Source organism: Pongo pygmaeus, chromosome 8 (assembly GCF_028885625.2).
Source record: "Pongo pygmaeus isolate AG05252 chromosome 8, NHGRI_mPonPyg2-v2.0_pri, whole genome shotgun sequence".
Classification (NCBI taxonomy): Eukaryota; Metazoa; Chordata; class Mammalia; order Primates; family Hominidae; genus Pongo; species Pongo pygmaeus.
The window spans coordinates 11,937,980-11,950,107 of record NC_072381.2 but is presented as its reverse complement, the minus strand read 5'-3'; the positions used below and the strand labels follow the sequence as shown (position 1 = coordinate 11,950,107).

Genomic DNA, 12,128 nt, shown 5'->3' with positions numbered 1-12,128 from the left:
ATACATTCCTTGTTTTCTATTATTCAACTTAAGTAGGGCTTTAAAAAACAAAAACTCTTAGACTAAATTAGCCATTTCCTTTTTACTCTAAAAATAATTTATAGACTACTTTCGTAAAAATAGGATTTTACCCTAGTTATCGTGACACAGCCGAGAGCTCTGAGCACACGCCCGGTTCCTTCTCTACATTCACACACCAAGCCCAATGTCCACGTCATCCCTGTCCCTGCCGCACCAAAGTTGCACATTCAGACACAAATGCACAGAGCTAACCTCAGGCAGCGGTAAGAGGAGCTGGGGCTCCTAAAGCGTTTTCTTCCTCCAAGATCAAAAGAAACCAACACTCATATCACACCCATGTGTAAACTACCAGATATTTCAATAACTAACATTTTTCTTTTTCTTTTTCTTTTTTTTAGACAGATTCTCACTCTGTCGCCCAGGCTGGAGTGCAGTGGCACCATCTCAGCTCACTGCAACTTCTGCCTCCTGGGTTCAAATTGATTCTCCTAGCCTCCCAAGTAGCTAGGATTACAGGCACCTGCCACCACGCCTAGCTAATTTTTGTATTTTTAGTAGAGACAGGGTTTCACCAGGTTGGCCAGGCTTGTCTCGAACTCCTGACCTCAGGTGATCCACCAGCCTCGGCCTCCCAAAGTGCTGGGATTACAGGCGTGAGCCACCACGCCCTGCCAGGTGGCTGAGTTTTCATTTTCCTCATCTGTACTGCCAAGGAGCCGATCTGTAAGAACACGAGGCTTTAAAAAGTGTCTCTCTAGAATCTGGCCTAGCCTTGTCTCTTCCACCTCCCTTTCCACAATTTGAACCAGGTCTCCTATGAAAGTTCTACTCACGACCAGGCGCGGTGGCTCACGCCTGTAATCCCAGCACTTTGGGAGGCCGAGGTAGGTGAGTCACGAGGTCAAGAGATCAAGATCATTCTGGCTAACATGGTGAAACCCCGTCTTTACTAAAAATACAAAAATTAGCTGGGTGTGGTGGCGAGTGCCTGTAATCCTAGCTATATGGGAACGTGAAGCAGGAGAATCGCTTGAACCCGAGAAGCAGAGGTTGCAGTGAGCTGAGTTGCACCACTGCACTCCAATCTGGGCGACAGAGTGAGACTCTGTCTCAAAAAAAAGAAAGAAAGAAAGAAAGAGCTACTCACTTGGGAACCCCTTCCCACTGCCTCCCTGCTACCCTCCTCCCAGGCTTCAAAGCTTAGCTCAAAAACTCTACCGAACACGGTCAAGCCTTCGTGACTCCCTCATCACTGGCCTCCCCGCCAGACTCCCGTGCCTGCTGTTGATACCCACTGCTTGCTCACTCTATGTGCCATTTTTCCCACTTGGATACAATTGATCCCATAAGGTTTCTGCATGTAATTCTTATTTTCCTCCATTAGATGATAAACTCCTCGTAAGTAAAGCTCTTTTCTTGTTTTTTGAGATGGAGCCTCACTCTTGTCACCCAGGCTGGAGTGCAATGGTGCAATCTCGGCTCACTGCAACCTCCGCCTCCTGGGTTCAAACGATTCTCCTGCCTCAGCCTCCAGGGTAACTGGGATTATAGGCACCAGCCACCACACCCAGCTAATTTCTGTATTTTGAGTAGAGATACGGTTTCACCACGTTGGCCAGGCTGGTCTCAAACTCTTGACCTCAGGTGATCTACCCGTCTTGGCCTTCCAAAGTGCTGGGATTACAGGAGTGAGCCACCACACCCAGCTGGCAAAGCTTTTTAATTAAAAAAAATTGTTTGGAGATGGGGTCTCACTACATCACCCAGGCTGGCCTGGACCACCTGGGCTCAAACAATCCTCCTGCCTCAGCCTCCTAAATTGGGACTACAAGTGTGAGCCACTGCACCCAGCAAAGACAAAAAAAAAAAAAAAAAAGCCACAACATTTTGTATAATACTTGTCACAAAATACAGACTTAATCACTATTTGTTACTTAACCAAAATTCATATTTAAAAACTCTAAAACCAGCCGGGTGCAGTGGCTCATGCCTGTAATCCCAGCATTTTGGGAGGCTGAGGTGGGTGGATCACTTGAGGTCAGGAGTTTGAGACCAGCCTGGCCAACAAGGTGAAATGCTGTCTCTACCAAAAAATACAAAAATTAGCCGGGCATGGTGGCGTGTGCCTGTAATCCCAGCTACTCGGGAGGCTGCGGTGGGAGAATTGCTTGAACTTGGGAGGTGGAGGATGCCCTAAGCAAAGACTGAGCCACTGCACTCTAGCCTGGGTGACAGAGTGACACCCTGTCTCAAAAACAAAACTCTAAAACCATCTTAATTAAAAAAAAGATAGAGCACCCTAAAAACAGACCTTGGATCTAAAAGAAAAGCTTAAATACTTGAGTAGTTTCAAACATGTTAACATCAGTGTGGTTATTATCCCTCCCTCTCCACCATATTTATAGATCAAGTCCTTCCAGTTTAGGAGAAATTAATCTCATCCAATTTATACATTTAAATCGGGAAATGGGGTGGTTGAGGGGAGTGACTTTAAACACAGCAGTAGAAAGGATGCTTAACTCAGCTTCATAAATAACGATGTATTAAAAAGTTGACACCAATAAACATTACACACGCTAACCCAGTAACGCCTCCCAATATTAACAGGTAATCCATATCAGTATGAATGTGTATGCATCTACAAGTGTAATCCATGACCAAAATTAATCTTAAAAATGGGCCTCCACAGAAATACAGAGGCTGCAGTAAAATAAATATGAAGCATATGAAGCAACTACTCTTTAGTCTGCACTATTTCTCAATTTCAAGAAAAAAACCTTGGAAAGAAAAGAATGCTTCCAAAAATTCTCCCTAAGCAAACTAGGACTATATCCCAGCACTGAAGATCAAAGAAAGATCCAGGTGGAAGTTGGCTGCTGGGAGTGTGGGCAGTTTTGTTCTGGAGTTTTGAAACGTCGATGCGGTCACGGTTTAGCACCCTTTTCCTATGATTCTGCTTTTCCTCCAAATTGGGATTTCCCTTACTTCTGAAATGCCTTACGTAAGAACTCAGAACCTTAAACACAGATTTTAAAAAGCTAGTAATTCTACTTCCTGGAAGAATGATCACGCTTTCACTTATTTTTTTAATTTTAAATTTAATTTTTTTTAAATAAAAAGCACTTTCTGAACAATGTACGAAAACAAGGTTGATTTCAAACTGTCTCTGTTGTGAATAGTTTCAGCTGTGTTAAAAGGAGCAGTGATTTACTCCCAGCCACACATCACATGGAAGTAATTGATTCGCCCACACTTAAAGCAAACAAGTTCACCAGGTCGCCTTACCTAGAAAGGCTGGGTTAACAGGCCCTGAGGGAAGAAGTTTCCTACTGTCGGTTCGCCATCACTGAAAAAGATACCAAACCAGATTTTCCTAAAGTAAAATCTCACCCGAAAACAATCTTGACCAGACATCTGATTGGGTCCTAGTAACAAAAACGAATGACCCAGAAGGAAGGCGAGGGAAGTCAGAGCAGAGTCTAGCCTAGCTGGGGGAGCAGTTCTAACTGATGCAATGTTTGCAAACCGGTATCAATCTCCGAGGTTTTGGAAAATAATGAAAATTGAAAAAAGAAATGTTTGTGAAGAGAGACACTGTGCATTTTTTACTCAGCTCTTTTTTGAAAAACGGACAGTTGGTATGTCTATTACATTTCTGGATTCCTGAGCAAATTATTTATGGATAGAAGAAAATTCCAGTCATTCTGCTTTTGTGAAACAAGTTTGTATGCTTTGTCTTTATTTGCTTAGCAAATATTAGTGAGCACCCAATATGTGCTTCCCTAATGAGATAAATGTAGTACTTCTTGCTAGGAAGGAATTATTACACCTTATTGTTTTATAGGGTTCTACAGTGTTCCCCCAACACCCCCACCCCAAGAAGTTCAAAATTCTTGGCTGAATTTTTAATCCATGCTCCCAGTGAAAAGAAAGCTGGCTTAGATCATATTCATTTAGCACTGTATTTATAACACCTGATTAGACTGGCAGCCGTGGTCTGATTTACATATCTTATCTCAAGTTGAACAGATTTAAATCCACACCAGGGTGGAACAAGCTCACACAAGACCTCCTGCTGGGAATCCAAAGCATGAAACTTTTAACCTCATCTTCCACCAGTCTCTTTGCGAGCCGGATGATGGATGATGTCAGTAAGGTAAGGCCAGTAACCACCTCCTCCCTGGGGAGGAGCTAGAGGCTGCTTCTCCTCCTGCTCTTCCTATACCTCTGGGGAACTTGCTAGCAAATTCCTCAAGTCAATCCAAGCCTGTGGGCACAAAGGCATTACCCAGTTTTAATAGGGCAGAAAGAAAGCAGGGGTTTTTAGCACATTTTTAAGCAACGGGGACCACCAAATGTTTGTTGAAAAAACTGGAAGACTCCAACTAACAGTTTCCATGTTACTATTTTCAGAAGTCCAAGGAATGCCTATCAACCTCTCTCAGAGAAATCAGGACACCTTTAAGTAGCTCAAGGGTGGAGTCGGCTACGGAAAACAGAATGGAGATTTCTCAGGGACTAAACCTAGAACTACCACAGGACCCAGCAATCTCACTACTGGTTATCTACCTACAGGGAGAGAAATCATTACATAAAAAGACACCTGCGCTTGCACCTTTACCGCGGCGTTGTTCACAGTAACCATCACGGAATCAGTCTAGGCGTCCATCGAGAGACAACAGGATAAAGAAAATGTGGTATATAAACACCACGGACGACTACTCAGCCATAAAAATGAATGCAAGCATGTCTTTTGCAGCAACAAGGATGGAACTGAAGGCATTATCCTAAGTGAAAGTCAAACTCTAACTCTGAAAGTCAAACACTGCATGTTCTCACAAGTGGGAACTAAACAATGGGTCCACATAAATGCACAGAGTGCAATAAGAGACATGGGAGAGACTCCAAAAGGCGGGAAGGTCCATGGAGAGGGGAGAGGAGGGCTGAAAAACTGCCTATTGTGGCTGGCACAGTGGCTTACACCTGTAATCCCAGCACTTTGGGAGGCTGAGGTAGGTGAATCACTTGAGCTCAGGAGTTCGAGACCAGCATGGCCAACATGGCAAAACCCCGTCTCTACTAAAATGCAAAAATTAGCCAGGCATGGGGGCACATGCCTGTAGTCCCAGATACTCCGGAGGCTGAGATGGAAGAATTGCTTGAGCCCAGGAGGTGGAGGCTGCAGTGAGCCAAGATCACGCCACTGCACTCCAGCCTGGGTGACAGAGCGAGACTCGGTCTAAAAAAAAAACAAAAAAATCAGAAGTAAAGAAAAAAAGAAAATTAACAGAGCAGACTCACCTCATGTACATTTTAGTGCCATCTCATTCTTAAAGTGATACTGCTGGCATTAGCAGGAGCTCATGCAACAAATTCATTGGTTACCCGGTGTAGATGGAGGAAAATTTGTGGCATATGTAGAAACTACGGTACAGTGCCTCTAAGTCAGTTCGGCAAGTCTGATAGAACTGGTTCCAGCTTTCTACTCTAGCACAATACTTTTTTTTTTTTTTTTTTTTTTTTTGAGACAGTCTCACTCTGTCTTACAGGCTAGAATGCAGTGGCACAATCACAGTTCACTGTAGCCTCAACCTCCTGGGCTCAAGCATCTCCTGCCTCAGCATCCTGAGTAGCTGAGTCTACAGGTACACACTACCACACCTGGCTAATTTTTTAATTTTTTGTAGATGGGGTCTCCCTATGTTTTCCAGACTGGTCTCAAACTCCTGGGTTCAAGCAATCCTCCCACCTGGGCCTCCCAAAGTGTTGGGATTACAGGCCTGATCTAGCATGCCCGGGTATGTAATACTTTTAAAAAAACTTTTTTTTGTACCTAAAATTCAATTCGACAACTGACATCCCCAGGTGTCTTCCCCTTGTTCATACCATGTTATATCTTCCTTTTTCTATGCTGCCTTCCTCAGTCCCTAACATCCTGTTCAACTTCAAGTTAATCCCTCCACATGTAAATGTCTACTTCACAGGAGAGCTGGGAAACAAGATCTGCCACTGCAACCTACTCAGAAACCTTCACTGGTCCATGCCCCCGACTGGAAGGCTAACCCATTGCAGCGTAATAACTGACTCCTCAATTCTGCCATGTTGGCCTAAACTTTCCCTGACGCTGCCCTTGTTGGCCCAGCTCAAATGATTCTCCAGCTGGTGTTCTGACACCCCTGACAGAAAGACTGTCTGTCCTCTGCTCCCAAAACACCTGTGGGTCTCTGTTATCAATTCACATTGGACACTGAATGTCTCCTTTACCCAAGCAAAGCTTCATGGGAGCAGGGCCCACACTGCCTTAGTCACCTCCATATTCCCAGCATGTTAGGAACTCAAATCTTCACTACAACTCTTTAAACTCTCGGCATCTTTCTTTCTTTCGTCCTTCCTTCCTTTCTTTCTTTTCCTTCCTTCCTTTCCTTCTTTCCTTCCTTCCTTCCTTCCTTTCTTTCGGAGACAGAGTCTCGCTCTGTCCTCTAGGTTGGAGTGTAGTGGCGTGATCTCAGCTCACTACAACCTTCGCCTCCCGAGTTCAAGCGATTCTCCTGCCTCAGCCTCCCGAGTAGCTGGGATTACAGGCATGCACCACCATGCCAAGCTAATTTTTTGTATTTTTAGTAGAGATGGGGTTTCACCATGTTGGCCACGGTGGTCTCAAACTCCTGACCTCAGGTGATCTGCCTGCCTTGGCCTCCCATAGCGCTGGGATTATAGGTGTGAGCCCCCGTGCCCGGCCAAAATGCTCTGAATATTTATAGAAAATACCAATTGCACTATTTTTGGAGGCAGCAATGGACCCAACTCACCTGTTTATAGTCTAGTACAAAACAGTATAGACATTTTTTTTTCACACAGAGAGTTCCTTTAAGTAATATGTACAAACTAAATGGTTTGAAATATCCCCAGAATCAGGTTTGTAAGGGAAAGCTATAGTGAAACTCCAGTTTCAAGGTCTGAGAAGTCATTCAGTCTTACCCCAAATTTTATAGACCAGGAAACCAAGCTCCAGAAGGGTGAAGGGTGAACCCTGAGGCCACACAGCTAAAACCTGACGCAGATCCCTTAAATTCCAGGGCAGTACCGTTCTTTTTCCCGATGTGCCCATTAACCTAATTTAAAAAAAATAGAATGTAATCTGTGTACATCACAAAGAGACATATATCAAAAAGAGAAGGTGGCTCTTGCCTGTAATCCCAGCACTTTCAGGGGCTAAGGTGGGGGGATTGCTTGAACCCAGGGGTTCAAGACCATCCTGTGCAACACAGTGAGACCCATCGCTATCAAAAATACAAAAATTAGCCAGGCATGGTGGCACGCACCTGTAGTCCCAGCTACTCTGGAGGCTGAGGGGGGAGGATCATCTGAGCCTGGGAGGTCGAGGCTGCAGTGAGCTATGATTGTGCCACTGCACTCCAGTCTAGGTGACACAGTGAGACCATGTCTCAAAAAAAAAAAAAAAAAAATGAGGACTTCCATGTTTGTATGCCCAATGACCTGCCCAACAGCTTGGCACATTGTACGTGGTCAATCCATAAATACCGTACTGCCAGATGAACTGATCAATACCTCCAAGAACTACAACAGGCAGAAGATTAAAAATGACAAAGCACAAGTCAGACAACTGGCTTCTGAGGAGAAGAAGCAGCAGCCTAAAAGAGAAAGCAGGAAAAAACCCACAACAGAATGAAGCTTTAGGAAGGAACCAAAATATACAAACCAAGCCCTATACAAATAACTGTACTTACCCACATGCAAAATTTCACGATATGAAAGCTAACACAAAAAGAGAATTAAGTTCTCAGCAGACATTTCTCTAAAGAAGATGTGGCCAACAAGCATCTGAAGAGATGTCCAGCATCGAAGTCATTCGAGAACTGCATCAAAACCACCGTGAGATACTACTTCATACCCACTAGGAGGACCAGAATTTCTTTCTTTTTTTTTTGTAAAGGAAGGCCAAGCATGGTGGCTCATGCCTGTAATCCCAGCATTTTGGAAGGCAGATGTGGGAAGATGGCTTGAACCCAGGAGTTTGAGACCAGCCTGGGTAACATGGCAAAACCCAGTCTCTACAAAAACCACAAAAACACAGCTGGACGTGGTGGCATGTGCCTGTGGTCCTAGCTACCCTGGAGGCTGAGGTGGGAGGATCACTTGAGCCTGGAAGGTTGAGGCTGCAGTGAGCTGAGATCGTGCCACTGCACTCCAGCCTGGGCAACAGAGTGAAACCCTATGTCAGAGAGAAAAAAAAAAAAAAAAAAAGGCCAAGGCAGTGGCTCATACCTATAATCCCAGCACTTTGGGAGGCCGAGGCGGGCAGATCACAAGGTCAGGAGATCAAGACCATCCTGGCTAACACAGTGAAACCCCGACTCTACTAAAAATACAAAAAATTAGCCGCGCGTGGTGGTGGGCACCTGTGGTCCCAGCTACTCAGGAGGCTGAGGCAGGAGAGTGGTGTGAACACGGGAGGCGGAGCTTGCAGTGAGCCAAGATCACACCACTGCACTCCAGCCTGGGTGACAGAGCGAGACTCCGTCTCAAATAAATAAATAAATAAATAAATAAATAAAAAGGCGGGGGAAAATAACAAGTGGTTGACAAGGATGTCGAGAAACTAGAACCCTCACACGTTGCTAGTGGGAACACAAAATGGTACAGCTGCTATAGAAAACAGCTGGCAGCTCCTCAGCAAGTTAATCACAGAATTACCATATGACCTGGGAATTCTACTTTCAGGTACAGACCCAAAAGAATTGACAACAGGTGTTCAAACAAAAACTTATACGCAACGGTTCACAGCAGTACCATTCACAATAGCCAAAAGGTGGAAACAACCCAAAGTCATTCATCTGATGAATGGGTAAATAGAGTGCGATCTGTCCACACAATAGAACATTATTCGGCCATAAAAAGGAGGGAAGCAATGATACACGCCGGGACACGGACGGACCTTGAAAAACATTGTGATAAGTCAAAGAAGCCAGACACAAGAGGCCACAGATTTTAAGATTCCATCTGTATAAACATCCAGAAGGGGCAAGTCTACCGAGACAGAAGGAGATCAGTGGCTGCCAGAGGTTGGGAGAGGGGAATGGGAATCGTCTACTTAATGGGTTTCCTTTTGGAGTGATGAAAAAGTTCTGGAACTTGATAGTGGTGATGATTGCATAACATTGGGAATGGAATGTACTTAATGCCACTGATTTGTGCACTTTAAAGTGGTAAATTTTATGTTCTATGTATTTGACTATAATAAAAAAGATAAACAGCATCAAGTCTTCACAGTGCTACAGTCTCTGGCAATACCTACTCCGAAGAGACACGTTCACGAACAGCTCTCCCATCCCTGTCCGACAAGGCAGAATGCTCACCCCATACAGTCCTTCCCTGCCAATCCTGAATGCACAGATTAGAAACCCAGCACCAACTTTCCTAAAATACTCTTAGGTTTCGAGATGAATGCTGCCAGTCTAGAAAGGGGACAAGGGCATTAAGGAGAGCAGCAGCTTCACTGTGGGTTCCGCAGACAGGCTGTTGATGCCACTGGCTGGACATAACCCGTGCAGAGGGCAGTGCCTCCATGAACACAGGCTTTCCTATGGTGGCCAGGAGACCCCTCAGAGTGGAGCGGGGATGGCTGCAGTCAATCAGGGGCGGAGTTGCAAGGCCCTCTTCTTAGAGCACACAGGCACCTAGGAAGCAAGCTACCAAGTGCAAAGCAAAGTGAAACGCAACGATGGCCTTCACCATCAAAGGAAAGAGCTCAGGTTCTGGGATGCTCCTAGGATTCGCCTGGCACCTTCCGAATGGCCTCTGTGCCACTGGCAGCTGTCCCACAACACTGCAGATAAGATGCACTTGAACTTCTAGTTCTAGAGGCTCCCCTGTTCTCAGCTCTGCTCTACCTAGGCCCTTCCTCTCTCCCGCTTCAGGTTTCCAGGCTCCACTCCTGGAGTTATCTGAGATGATCTTCCAAATCAACACACAGTGCCAACTCTGGGCGCCTTGGGTGTCTAAGAACTTTGGAACCAAGGCCAGGTATCTCTTCAGCTGCCGACGAAGGCTTGCTTGATCTGGTTTTAATCAGTTTGGGCCATGTGGCTGTTATCTAGAAATGACTATGCTGGATGACCAGTCACTGCTCTGTGCGCTGTAGGTGGTCAGTCTACAAATATTCCTGAATGAATTAATGGGCAACTCCCCCACCCCCAGCAACCACAGATTCAAACACGCTCAGACCTTCCTAAAAGCATCGCTCCTCTTTCCAGCCTTTGCCCCACTATCACTCTAATTTTGGATTTCTGATTTCTAGTAATGGAGAAAATGTGTTACTTTTAAATCATCAGCATCTAAAATTTTCAAAGAAAGCTCATTTGAAGTGCTGTTACCAAGGAATATAATCCAGTCGCTTTAACATGGCTATTACTAGTCTGGACAAGAAAACACACAAGATTCCATACATACGCTGTCAACTTTGGCAAGAAAGATTTTAGACAACTTCCATCCTTCCCACCCAATCCCAAGTCAATAGGGCATTTGTTTGTATTTCCACTTTGGCTTCATTAACGAAAATACCTCCTCCACCTAGAAAAACAATCAGTAACATTCAGACACGGAACTTGGAGGGCAAACTTTTTAGTCCATGCTGGGGCACTTTTATGTAGTGTTTTTAAAAAATAATGTAAAAGGTATTTTTAATAAAGTTTTCTCCTATGAGTATTTCCCTCAAGTTTCTACGTATGCCTGGTTTGGTCTTTCGATACCTTTCAGAAATACCGATTTTTAAAAAATGTTCTCCATTAAAATTGTAGCCAGAAAGAACCTTCTTCCTACAGATCTGAACGTTTTACTCTGTTTAGGGTGGAAAAACACACACACACTCATTTTCCTTCACTCACTTTAACTTTTCTGCTTTGCACGCACTAGGTTCTGGTAAAGAGTTAAAAGTTTTCTGAGGTTAGTTCCTGCGGTTAAGGGAAAAAAAAATACACCAAACAACTAGATGCTTAAATTTAGACTCCGTAAAACAATACTGGGAAACTTTCAAAGCCTTGGAGAAATACTGGAGTTTAATTTACTGCCTTTTGTTCAATTTCATCACACGGGCCACATTTTCTCCTTTATTTTAGTCCCTCCCGCCGCGCTGGGCTGGGCAGACCCTGCACATCCCCGCGTGATTCCAGGACCTGGGGGCCCGGGTGGAACAGGTGGCTCCGCCCGCCGTGTCGGACCCGCACCCTCTCCCCGAGGCCGCATGGCGTCCCACGGCGCAAAGGACAGGGGTCCCGGGTTGGGGGACGGACGGTGGGGACAGCGGGGACGCTCTCCGCCCAAGGCTGGGAAACCCGCCTCCACCCCTGCGCCCCCAGGATAGCCCCAAACTCGGAACCCAGCGCGCTCCCCGCCGCGCCCCGACTCCGAGGTCCCCGAGGAGACAGCGACGCCCCGGGATCGGGGGTCGGGCACCCGGTGGCCTCTGCGGCGGCGCCGGGCTCCCCTAGTCAGAGCGAGGAGCGCGCAAGGCAGGGTCCGGCGCCCCCTCTCTGCCCGACCCGCCGGCGTCCCAGCCAAACCCCAGCGCCGCCACCGCCGCCAGGACGCCCTCCCGTCGCTCCAGCCCTGCCCGGAGTCCTAGGGCCGCACTCACCTCGCAGGAGACCCCTATCCCGGGACTCAAGTGTCCGCGGCGCCAGCGACCCGGAGCCCTCACGCCGCCGCCCGTCCGGCGCAGACCGTCCCGGGCCGCCCCGCCGCGCGCTCTCCCCGTGCGCGCCCACCCGCGCGCGCTCCACCGCCGCCGCGCGCTCGCGCCGCCGGGACTCGCAATCCTCAGGCACGCACTGAGCGCGCCCGCGGCGCTTAAAGGGCCAGGCCCCGCCGCGCTGGGAGACCTCGCGGCCGCCTCCCGGGGGCCCTCGGTCAAGGTGTGAAGTTCGAGTTGGGGGACATCACCGTGAAAATCCCCAACCCCATCGCCGAGCGACCTACGCGGAGAAAAGCAATAGGGATGTGTGTCTGAAGCTTGCAAGAGATGGGACATTAATTTAATCTAATTTTTATTGAGACAGGGTCTTGCTGTGTCGCCCAGGCTGGAGTGCACG

The 12,128-nt window shown here is 46.7% G+C and overlaps 1 protein-coding gene across 1 annotated transcript in view; it reads right to left on the bottom strand.

Moving 5' to 3' along the window:
• PROSER2 (proline and serine rich 2) overlaps positions 1-11,811 on the bottom strand; it is a 55,731-nt gene extending 43,920 nt beyond the window's left edge. The window contains exon 1 of the mRNA XM_054503614.2: positions 11,675-11,811. The gene's annotated coding sequence lies outside the window, so the exon portion shown is untranslated. The remainder of the gene's footprint in view (positions 1-11,674) is intronic.
• Between the last annotated feature and the right edge of the window lie 317 nt (positions 11,812-12,128).